Consider the following 12,833-nt stretch of genomic DNA (forward strand, 5'->3'; position numbering starts at 1 on the left):
AAGACTGAGGCCTACTAGCTTTTTATTTTCACTGCCCCCTGCATTGATCATCCAGTTTGTTAAACTCTAGAATTAACTGATGAAGAGGATGTTCGCTCTTTTGTCTTTTTGCAGACTTTTTCTAACTGGTCTTGCAATGGAACTAACTGTAAAAACGATAATCAGTTTAAATAATTAAAGACAATATAATTAAAGAAGGAGGGTCAGGAGAAAGGACCGAGTCAAAGGACAAAGCAAAGGTCAAAAACCAAAAGTCAACAAGACAGAAACATCAAAGTCAAATCATAAACCAAAAGTCTTATTCAAGGGGCAGAGCTTTGTTACAAAATACTAGTAATGAAAGTTCAAAAGTAAGTAGTTGCACTGGTGAGTATTTTAGGGTGATCTTTGTACCAGCGCACTGATGACATCACAGGTGACGTAACCCTGCAGCTTCACAGTAAATCCCCTTGGGAACAAACATTACAACACACCAATTAGCAGCGCGACCCTCAAATAGAAAATGGCCCAGTAAAGGATGGTAAAGAATACATCACATCTAAACTGAAGCTCTAAACAATATTCTGATTTTAGAAGTTGATTCCCTGAGTATTAAAATCCCCAAAATGAGGTCAAAATTAATATTCCAGCTGGGAGATCTGGACACGTTCAAAACACTCATGAAACTCACAATGGAATCAGAATTGTAGATGGCATCACGTTATAGTGAGGACAACACATTATGGTAACAGACATGGCACAGTGGGAAAAATCACAGGGAGATGTTAAATGAAATACATGTTAATAAATTAACATTATACCATAATGAAGACATAACTACAAGGTCCACTACATCAGCATTATGAACATATTAGGGTTTGAAATTATAAAGTTGTTGATCTTTACTGTTTTATTTTTGAGCTAATGAGCACCAGATGACATAAAGGTAGCGACTTCTCTGTGCAGCAGACAGACTTTCAGCTGAGTCGGACAGGCGGTGTACCCTACAAACAGGGGTCTGACTGATAGCACCATCAGCTTTAGTTTTAAGGGTCTGCAGATATGATTTAGTTTAATCACTAGTGGTGAACGTCTAAAATATTCTGAAGCCTCAGAGTCCATTAATTCTTGCATAATTTTTATTAAACTTTGCACCAGAGTGCTCAGTGAATTCTTCACCAGTGTTGGACTACAAACCTCCACCTCAGCAATGCTACGTTTTGGTGATTTTACAAAATGTTCTGCGTTGTGCTTACAGTCAGCAGCAATATGTCCAAACTCTACACAAATGAATCTGCATTCCTGGACAAAGGTTTACACCAACATCTAAGTCATTGTGCCAATTATGTCATGATGTGCCACTTCAAGTGACCCACTGTCTAATGATGGATCATCGCATCATGAAATTGGTGTCACAAAATGGCAGCTCATATTAGGAAACAAAATGGCACTTGTGTTCAATTCAAAACAAAACAACAGTAAAATGAATTACATTTCACACAAGATGATATGCAGGTAGACATTTATTAGAATGAAAGCTTTGATAAGAATAATTCATTCTCAGTAAAGTGAGCACCTGGCTGTGTTCTTTCCATCTCATTAGCAGAGCTTGCAGGTCCTCTAAACACACAGAGTGTTATTAATTTATTATCACAAAGTCAAGGTTGCTTTCCAATGGAAATCCAAAGCTGAACTTCTAACTACACACAATACTCTGCGGCCTGCTTTGCCTTTCAGCTTTCCCAGCATACTCTGCACTCTCTCCTGGTCATCTTGTCAAGTCTTTCAGGCCTTAGGCCGCCTTGTACTGGAGATCTGTCGGCTGTAAAGGTTCAAGTATCTGCCATACACAACTGAATCATCACAATCTGCTGTAGCAATTCTTCATGAACAATTAATCTGCTGTTCAAAAGGGTCTGACTACAGTTACCCACCACACCAACCTCTTTATCTCGGGTCAACCATTGTGAGACAGGTTCAGGTTTATGGTCTGAAAGGCAGAGGAGAAGAGGATTTAGAAATGGACCAAAGGAAAGAGAAAACTGCCATCAAACATTAGTGGGTGAACACCAGAAGAGACGAGAAACACCAGAAGACTGGGAACAGCATCTCAGCAGACTTTCATCTTCAAATTCTCTCCATGTCTGTTAAAAGTTGGAGAAGTGTCATCCTGTGTTCTTCTGGTGCTTTGTCAGTGAAGTCCCTAAATGTCACATGTCCTCTTTATTTCTCCTTTATTTACTCTTTCAAATGCAAAAAATCAGAATAACCTTAACGTTTGCAGAAGATTATTTTTAAACATGTCACAGTTTGCAGGTTTCAATTATTGTAGTGTTCATTTTACTTGGTGTTGTTCATCTGGCCATTTGTAAAATTAGATATTTAAACCTCACGGGTGTTGTGCTTTTATAAAAGGAAACTTCAATGGCTCAGTGTGACCAGTGCTGATGTTTTTACAGAGATGTTATTTAGTAGGAACTAACAGAATGTCTGCAATGTCTTTATATCTTTACAGAGTGGGACAGATAAGTTACACTTGGCATTATAAATATATGGTGGACTGTGGGGACCTAAACAACTTCAATGAATCTTTGAGACTCACAAACAATGAAGTCCATTTGAACCCAAACTGGACAGAAGAGACACTGAAGACAATGAGCTGCTTCATAAAAAGCTCCTCAAGTAAAGCTGACATCAGAGTGGATGACATTGATGATTACTGTGTCATAAATAAAGGATTTGTTCACTTCTTGTCAGACTGTCTGGATTGGATATCTTCTATACGGTAAATAACCTGACAGAAATGTATTGTAGAGTTAATGTTCTTGTTTCTGTTCTTTCTTTTAATTTGTGGTGTAATTTTGTGCATCTGCTTCATCTCACTGGTGGACAGCCTGACTGTTAGGAACTTGAGAGTTTCCAAGCACAAAGTAAGAAAATATCCCATACATATTCAGATTAATGTCAAAAACCCGCCTAGTTACACAAGAGAAAAGTTGAATCTTTATAAATAAAAAGTTATATTATCCACAAAAACAAAACAAGATCTGGAGAGCATAAGTCAAAATGGCAGTATACACAATCCCAAAAGGTAAATGCAGTCCTCAAATAAAATCCAAAAGGTGAGGTCAAAAAACAGAGCACATGTTCAAAAATCCAGCAAATTAAAAACACAAAGAATGAAGTCAAGAGAACACACCACACCACACCACAGCACAGCACAGCACACCACAGCACATTTGAATGAACCACAAAGGACTGCGGGCTGCTCCCACCTTAATAGGGTTGTGGACAGTTTCTTGACGCTGAGAGGCAGGAGGCCCCACCACTTAGGGACCTAGTAAACAATACTTAAACATAAGATAACTTCATTATTAACATAATTAACACAAAGTGTAAGAGATTAGACAGACCACGTTAGAGAGTTGTGGCACCACCCGGTAACTCTGTATAAACCAAACAGCAATAGTAAAAGATTGGCTTTTCAGACTGGACTTCCACAGTGAACTGACTTCAGAATGGCCAAGCGTCCGGTTGTATGTTTTTCTGGTAGGAAGAGGTGGGTCCAGGTGGACGGTGGGTTTCTGTTTCTTTATTTTTATTTGAATATTATTAAAAAGTGTTTCACTGTATTGGAGCCCCAACCATTTGCACCCATGTCTGAACAATCCTTCACACTCTGTACTTTTGGATTGGTTGGCATCAGTGAGTGTGTTTAGTTGAGTCTTACCATGTTTTTCAACACTGAATACTTGACATTAATCAATAATACTTTTCACTTAATAAAATTTTGTCCTCCAAGATTTAAATAACATCCATCACTCCTTTCCATTCCCAGCCTTGAGGCTCAGGGTGAACATTTGCGTCTATGCCAGCAGATCACACCGTTTTAAAATAACATTAGCAAACATCTTTAACAAATAACTGAACTACTTATGTTCTTACATGATTATCTATCTGACATCCCTAAAGCTGATAATTCTGTATTATCTGTGTATCTTTATCAATTAGCTTAATGATGGGTTCTACAATTATGGAGAAATCACCAGGACCAGATAATGTTTACCACAGAGTTCTTAAGGAGGCTAGCGAGTTCAGATATAAACCCTTGACGCAAATTTGTAGGAAGTCACTGCACACTGGAGAGATTGTGAAGGACTGGAGAATGGTGAATATCATCTCATTATTTAAAAATTTGGGCAGAGTGGTGGCTGTGAGGCTAAGGATCTGTGCTGGTATCCAGAAGGTTGCCGATTCGAATCCTCATCACTGGCAAAAGAGATCCAACTCTGCTGGGCCCTTGAGGAAAACCCTTAACCTGTATTTGCTCCAGGGGCGCTGCACAATGGCTGACCCTGCGCTTTGACCCCAAGGGGTATGCGAAAAATAACAAATTCCTAATACAAGAAATTGTATAAAGTGAAATAAAGAACAAAAAAAAAAAGGGCGACCGGGCAGATCCAAGCAGCTATAAGCCAGTAAGCTTAAACTTCCATGACAGGAAAATTAATGGAAGGAATTATTAAGAATAAGATTGAGGAACACCTGGCAAGGACAGGAGTTTAACTGATCAGTCAGCGTGGGCTCAGAAGAGGGAGGTCGTGTTTTAATAACAGGCTGGAATTGTATGAGGAGGCAGCAAAAGAATACGAGCAAAATGGAGCTCATGGTGTTATTTATCTGGACTTTCAGAAACCATTTGATGAGGTGCCACATGAGAGGTGGGCATCAAACTAAAACAAGTGTCAGGTCAGGGTGTGGGGTGTAGATGAGGGCAGAATTGGCTCAGACACAGGAAGCAGAGGGTGATGGTGAGAGGAACATCATCAGAACTGGCCGGTGTTAAGAGTGGTGACCAGCAGGGGTCAGTGCGGGGGCCGCTGATATGTTTAATATATAAACGATTTAGATAGGAATATAAGTAACAAGCTGGATATGTTTGTAGATGATACCAAGTCAGGTGGATTGTCAGGTAATCAGGAATCTGTTGAATCATCACAGAGGGACTTGGACAGCAGACAGGCTTGGGCAGATTTAATGTCAGTAAATGTAAAGTATTACACATAGAAAGGAAAAATGTCAGGTTTGAATACAAAGTGCAAGGAGGTCTGGAAATTGAGAGCACATCTTGTAGTTACGTTTATACTAATTTACCAAAGTTCTGCAGATTTAAGTTTGCTTGATAGTACAGTTCTGGCATTAGTGTGATGCATTTTCAAATAATTGCACAGACCAATTATCTTTGTTTTAAAAGTTTCAGTAAAATTTGAAAGCAAAATAATTCACACAAAAATAGAGAAATGATATTTAAGAAAAGAAAGTTTCTACTTTAAAGAAAGCTCTGTTTTAGGATCACTTGTCTTGTTTCCTTTCTCTCTGAGTTTGGTCATAACTTCATACTTTTAAATGTCAGTCAGTTATTGTCCAACTCGCTATATCCTAACACAGGGTCACGGGGGTCTGCTGGAGCCAATCCCAGACAACACAGGGCACAATTCAGGAACAAACCCCTGGGCAGGGCGCCAGCCCACTGAGGGCACACACACACACACACACACGCATACACACACCAAGCACACACTAGGGACAATTTAGGATCACCAAAGCACCTAACCTGCATGTCTTTGGACTGTGAGAGGACACTGGAGCACCCAGAGATCTCCAAGCTACAAAAAGGACATGGCAGCACTAGAGAAGGTCCAGAGAAGAGCGACTAGGCTGAATCAGAGCTACAGGGGATGAGTTAGGAGGAAACATTAAAAGAGCTGAGCTTTTACAGTTTAAACAAAAGAAGATTAAGAGGAGACCTGACTGAAGTAAAATTACCTGATCGCATAAAATTATGAAGAGAATTAGTTCAGTGGATCGAGACGGTGACTTTAAAATAAGTTCATGAAGATCACGGGGACACAGTTGGAAACTTGTGAAGGGGAAATTTCAAACAAACATTAGGAAGTTTTTCTTTACACACAGAACCACAGACACACAGAATAAGTGACCAAGTCATGTAGTAGACAGGAGGACTTTAGGGACTTTCACAACTCGACTTGATGTTATTTTAGAAGAATGAAGTGGACAGGACTGGTGAGCTTTGTTGGTCTGAATGGCCAGTTCTCGTCTGATTGTTCTCATGTTCTACAGTTCTGTCTAACACCTCACAACCGACAAAATGGAAATGACTTCAGTCAGAGAGCACTTCACAAAAATAAGCTATAATCTATTCTATTCTATAAGGTATGTGTAATTTTAATGGACTTTTCCTTTATTTCCATTTTATTTATTTTCTGATTATTTTTCTTTGTTATTATAATTCCTTGTTTTACTTCTTATAAAGCACTTTGATCTCCCTTTTGTGTATAAAACTGCTGTAGAAAGAAATGTTGTGTTTCTCTCCTAATTTTATTTTCCTTCTAGTTTTCTAGATGGCTTCAATGAATTTACATTTTGGTGGATGTGTCGTTTGCTTTGTGAGTACAAAAGAGTGAAAGGAGACAACAGCCTTCCACACCTCATCTCTTTATTTGCACCCTTTCTAAACATGGTGCCTCAGCCAGACAATCGTTACTTCTCTGACTTCTTTGATTTTACTTTCCTGAGTCAATGTCAGCAGGACAAAGTCGTCGTTCCACAGCACAGAGAGGCTTTACAAGATCTTCGGCGATGTGTACTCAGCAGTCTTTTGGAGCCTGGAAGGTATGTTGGCTTACTGACCAGTCGAGTTTGTGCAGACTATAAAGAGTGATGGACTCCTCTGACACAATCCTAGAGATGCACTGACTGAGGAGATCCTTCCATATCTTTTTTGCTGTTTTTCCTTTTACTATTGACATCTTTTTTCATTTTCATGTTAATGTTCTTTTTTCTTTTTTTGTTTTACCTTTTTCACCTTTATCTTCATTTAATGTCTTCTGTCTCTTCCCTGATGTTTTATTATCTCCTTGTGTCCATCACACTGATTAGTTCAGTTCTGTTCACTCTTTATGGATATGATAAATCATCCATGGCTCTTCCAGTTCACCCATTTTTGTCTTCTTGTTGTATTTCATATCTCAACATCACAGGGGTGTTGATGGCCTCCATTAGTCCCCACTGATGATGTGCAGATGGCCAGCGTGACTTATTCTTGGTCTGGTCACATTGGTGCACAGTGATCGTGTAGTAAGTGCACATGTAGATATCAATAATTAAAACGTTTATCTGGTATTTCGGTGAGATGTTTCAATTGAATTCATCCATCCATCCATTTTCCAACCCGCTGAATCCGAACACAGTGTCACGGGGGTCTGCTGGAGCCAATCCCAGCCAACACAGGGCACAATGCAGGAACCTATCTCGAGCAGAGTGCCAACCCAGGAGACACACAAACACACCCACACACCAAGCACACACTAGGGCCAATTTGGAATCGCCAATCCTCCTAACCTGCATGTGTTTGGACTGTAGGAGGAAACCCACACAGACATTAGGAGAACATGCAAACTCCACGCAGGGAGGAAACCCATGCAGGATACGAGAAGCGAACCCAGGTCTCCTTACTTTGAGGTAGCAGAGCTACCACTGCGCCACCGTGCCACCCCAATTGTATTCAATTCCATGAAATTCAATTTATTTTTGTGTCGTACTCTTCACTGAGCGCAGACTCAGAGTGTTGTTAAGGGTTTGTAGGTAAAATACAGTTACAGACTTTAAAATTACAAAATACACACACATAAAATACTGATTAGGTTAAACACACCATAAAACATAGGAAATTAAAATAATTTAACACAGTCATTCATAACAGACAAAGTCCGACACAGTGACAGTATTCAACTCATTTCTGGTTTTGACCACATCTTGACTGCTTGATATTTTTAAAATCCAACATGTCCTCCTATCCTGTGAGATTCTTGGGTGTCTGTTAATTCAGATGCTGTTGTAAATTTTATAAATTTCAAACCTGCCACTGAATGTTGTCTGGAGATTAGCTGACTGTCAGGACCTCCATTACGTTACATTTACATTTAGTTGACTCCAAAGCAGCTTACAACAACTGAGATACAGCTGGTTACACTTCTTTTGGTTTCCCATTGGTGCATTGGCAGGTGAGGTGACTTGCTCAGGGTCACACAGTGTCAGCAGTAGGATTTGAAGTCACAACCTTAGGGTTTGAAATCAGAGCCTTGACCACTACGCCGCACTGCCTGCCTGTTACGAGATCTCAATTATCTTCATTGTCCTTGGCTTCAGAAACACGCTCCACGTATCAGAGCACATATTGCATGGAGTCCATGTTTCTTTACCACATGTATTAAGTTTGTGATTGACCCATCTTTTCAGATTTGCCACTTAGACACTCTCCTTGAGATTTATTCTGAAATTTCAGATGTAATTCCAAACAAGGGTCCCTGCAGATCCCACCACATCACCCACATGATTGACTGAGTTACTTCCTGAAGCCTCCTTGTCTAAGGGTCACTGTTATCTCCTGTCCTGTTCTGAGCTGAAGACTATCAAGGCTTATATTGGTGGAAACTTACATAATGGTTTTATTAGGCCATCTGTCAGTCCTGATGGGGTTGGATTATTTTTAATCAATGAGTTTAAAGATGAGTCACTTCACCCTTGTATTGATTTTCAGGAACTTAATAAAATTACATTAAAGAATAATGAGCTCTTCCTCTCATCTCTTCCTTTCCTGACCAAAGGTGAACATGTGGAAGTCTGCGTTCAACACTTCATCAGGCCGCTATATATATTTAGTCCTGCCATATTGTTTGGCTCATGCGCTTGCACTATTTCTATCCTTTCTTGAGGATGTCTTGTGTGATCTTTTAGGTCATTCAGTTGAGTTATATCAGTGATATCTCAGTCTTTTTTAAAGATTCCATATCTGACATAGCTCATGTAAAGGAGGCTTTGTCATGTCTTTGTGAAAATAACATATTTGCCAATTTTGAGAAATGTGAGTTTCATCAGACTTCAGTACTGTTGTTGGATTATCACATCAGCCATTCTTGTATTGAAACAGACACAGAGAAGGTCTCTACAAGTTTGAACCAGGAACAACCTTAAAGTATAAAACACGGACAATGTTTTATTACATTTGCTTTTTCTTTGCTGGCTGCTCCTATTACTGCACTCACTAAGAGAAGCACCAAGAAATTTACTTGTGCATGTGAAGCCCAGCAGGTGTTTGATAATCTAAAGACTTGATTCATGTCTGCCGCCATTTTGAGACACCCTGACCAATTCAGTGGAGGTCGATGTGTTTAGTGTCAGTATGGCAGCTGTGTTATCTCAGCACTTTCTGGATACGGGCAAAGTACATCCATGTGCTTATTTTTGAAGACACAATCTGCATCTGAGCAGAACTTTGATGTGGATGATCGTGAAATATTTGTTATTAAATTAGCTTTAGAAGAATGGTGACATTGGCTGTAATGTACAACTCCTGCTTTTTTAATTTTTTTAGTCCGTAGGAATATTACTTACCTGAAATCTGCAAAGATTAGTCAGATTAACTTTTTAGTTTCTTATCACCTTGTTGATGGTGTGAAAGCAGATGACCAAGTCTGATGTGGTGGTATTTGAACCCAAACCTATTAGTTTAAACCTGGGAGTCCCTTCACTCATTGTGGTCCAATTCTCTGCCACCTTCTAAGACATCTGAGTCATTTGTACCTAAACTGGCGATTTGTAGAGTTTCAGGTGGAGTCATTCATCACCCTTTTTGGGTCACCCTCATATTTTTAAGACTTTGCAATTTATAAAAACAATATTTCAGGTGGCTGAATTTAGCTAAAAATATTAAATTCTCTTTGAGGGTATGTGGCACTTGTCATTTTAAATTTTTTTGCCCCTCCTTGCCCCTGAGATATGACTTGGAAAGATATAACGTTGGATTTCATTAACTGACCTGCCAGTCTTTAAGGGTAATACTTTGATTTTATCATTGTGGATTGTTTTCAAAGAGCTTTCATTTTATTCTTCTCTTCCCTTCCTCTGTCATAAAGATAGATAGATAGATAGATAGATAGATAGATAGATAGATAGATAGATAGATAGATAGATAGATAGATAGATAGATAGATAGATAGATAGATAGATAGATACTTTATTAATCCCAATGGGAAATTGGTGGAAATTTTTAATTCAAATTACCTTAAATTACACAATGTTCCTATGTCTCTTCTTTCTAGTTGGGGTCCCCATTTAATGTCTTCATTCTACAAGGTGTTTTGTAACAAGGCGGTGTAGCAGTTGAGGCTTGGATCCACCTCTTGAACCCTCAGGTAACACTCCAGACACCGGATAAAAGTACAAGACTTTATTTTCTTCTTATAGAGTGCACCAAGCACCCTCCGCTCCACACTACTCATTTAATAAATCACAATACAATAATACACTACTCTCCTCCTCGCCCAGAAACTTAGCCACCCTTCCTCCTAGCTCAGCTCAATCTCTGGGCTTTCCCAGAGCCCATTTTTATCCCCTGACCCGAAAGTGGTTCCTGTCCAAAACCCACAAGTCCTTATTACTTCCGGGCCAGGGTAAACAGTCCTTTTCTTCAACCCGGGAGCATGACGTTTCTTCCTGTCATCTGACCATGACATACTCCCGGGTTATAGGGCACATAAGAGTCCACAAGCCCCCAAGGTATCCAGCAGGGCTGTGTGTAGAAACTACAAAGTCCATGATGCCCTGCTGGAACTCGGGGCACATTCCTGCTGTCCGGAGGGCTCCTCTTGGCAGCCTGGGGGTGGCAGCCGGAGTCTGTAGCCGGTCGTCCATCACAATTCCCCCCCCTTAGCGAAGCCAACTGGGGCGGAGCGTCCAGCCCCGCGTGGGACGTCCTCCTCCAGGAGGAGGCATCAGCCGGGCCTTGGCTGTGTTGTCTAGGTCCCCCAGAGAACCTAGGGGGAATGGTGTAGCGGTTGTTCCTCTGTTCCACTGTCCTCCGGGGACAACTTTGCCAAACGTGGCCCGGTTGCCGACAGTTGTAGCATCGCCAACGTCCTCCTGGTTGCCTGTCTTCCCGAGACCTGAAACATCTCGGGAATTCTGTTAGCTCCACCCTTTCCTCCGCCAAGGGAGGTTTAATGGCCGCCTCGCTGCTCTTAGCCCGTTTCTCCACTTTGTCAGGAGACCCACGTTTTATTTTGGGGATCTCCTGCTTATTCTGGGGCTTGTGCACAGCTTGAGATTCTCTATGGGGAAGAGAGAGCCTCTTTGCCGTTTGCATGCCCGTTGTCCTATGTTGTTTAGAAGGCGGCGTCATCAGCACCACATCGCTCCGGGTAACAGCACTTCCAGCTGCCCCGGTATGATTGGCCCTTCCTCTGCCCCTCCGGTAACCAATGACAACTCCCTAATCACGCGGGCCGGGGTCTAGAGGTCTGAATCCCTCCATAAGGCCGTGTCATACACATGCCCCGGTTCATTCGTTCCTCCCCTCGACCACGCGGTTATCATGCCACGCTCTATTGTCAGGCACACAGCGCTTTGGCACCCGCTACTTATTAAACCCGGGGCCGGATCGCACTGTGTCCCTTTATCATGTACGATACGGGCAGGACTCACCTGTATTCCCGCATCGATCATCAGCGGAGCTTCTCGCCCCAGTCGCCATAGGAAGTCTGTTAATTGTTTCAGCGGCGCCTCGGCTGTAGCTCCCAGCTCCTCCACTCGAGCCTTCAGCTCCTTTAATCCCTGGAAGAAAGTATAAACGGGCTCGAGGTACAACTCGAGATCCCGTACGTCCACCAAGTTAGTTACTTCGGCCAGAAGTAAGTCTGCTGCCACGTTCTCCTTATCTGCCGTCCGGGAGCCAATGAGCACGTCCGCTCCTGGCACGTGTTCGGCTGAGTTGCGCAAAGGCTCCTGGGACTTGGAGTCTTCTGAGGATCGGGTGGCCGCTACCAGCCGACTGCGATCTGCTTTTTTTAATTTGTCGGCAGACCGTTCAGTTACTTCCCGCTCCTCTTTCCCTTTATTTAATTGTGGTGCTGCTTCGCTCGCCGCCCCCTTCCCTTTCAGGGAGCTCGGACCCGTCAGGGAACGAATGACCTCACCTAAAGACCCGAACTGACCGTCATCTTCCCGGCATCCATCGCGTGAGGTCACGTGGTTGTTACTCTTGTATGGGCTTCTCCACTGCAGACTCCTAGACCGGCCCGCTTTCTCTGTATCGCGGCCATCTTGGCTAGGTATGAGGCAGGCGTCCGATTCGCGGTCTGCTTTCAGTAGACTGGCCTCTGCAAAATAGGAATAACATATCCCCGGCGCTTCGGGCATTTTCCCGGCACATACCTTGGACCATAGACGATCCAGTCTCAATTCATTATAATAATCTTCTGGCGTTGCCATCCTACAGCATTCTGGTTGTCGCCCCGCTCGGGTTTGCTCGGCTTTGCTCGGCTTTAAACCGCCACCGGTCTTCCTCACCGCCTGTCAGGTAAGCCCACATCGTCTCAACACCGGTTTGGACCGCAATCTTGTGGGTAGACCCAGTCTTTTTCCCTGCTTTCTTCCCCATTGAAGTCGCAAGGCTTGCAGTTGCAGCGCTCTCTGTACTGGGGGTTTGTTGCAGCTCCGCGTGTTCCACAGGGACCTTCTTAGGGTTGTCTGCTACCACGAAATTTGTTTTAAACGCAGGTTTTCTGCCACCAGACGGCCAGAGTATCCTGCCGGCTACGCCAGTGTAGCAGTTGAGGCTTGGATCCGCCTATTGAACCCTTAGGTAACACTCCAGACACCGGGTAAAAGTACAAGACTTTATTTTCTTCTTATACAGTGCACCAAGCACCCTCCACTCCACACTACTCATATAATAAATCACAATACAATAATACACTACTCTCCTCCTCGCCCCT

The 12,833-nt window shown here is 42.2% G+C and overlaps 1 protein-coding gene and 1 long non-coding RNA gene across 2 annotated transcripts in view; one reads left to right on the plus strand and one right to left on the minus strand.

The window, feature by feature from the left end:
• Nucleotides 1-12,833, minus strand: part of LOC114643014 (uncharacterized) — a gene marked incomplete at its 3' end in the record, with an annotated part of 1,911,439 nt that overhangs the window by 515,473 nt on the left and 1,383,133 nt on the right. The window lies entirely within an intron of this gene.
• The window catches only part of LOC127526738 (uncharacterized), a 34,991-nt gene that overhangs the window by 2,515 nt on the left and 19,643 nt on the right, over nucleotides 1-12,833 (plus strand). The window contains exon 2 of the long non-coding RNA XR_007934170.1: nucleotides 9,151-9,214. This is a non-coding gene — a long non-coding RNA (uncharacterized LOC127526738). The remainder of the gene's footprint in view (nucleotides 1-9,150; nucleotides 9,215-12,833) is intronic.

The sequence above is a fragment of the Erpetoichthys calabaricus genome, chromosome 2 (assembly GCF_900747795.2).
Source record: "Erpetoichthys calabaricus chromosome 2, fErpCal1.3, whole genome shotgun sequence".
Classification (NCBI taxonomy): Eukaryota; Metazoa; Chordata; class Cladistia; order Polypteriformes; family Polypteridae; genus Erpetoichthys; species Erpetoichthys calabaricus.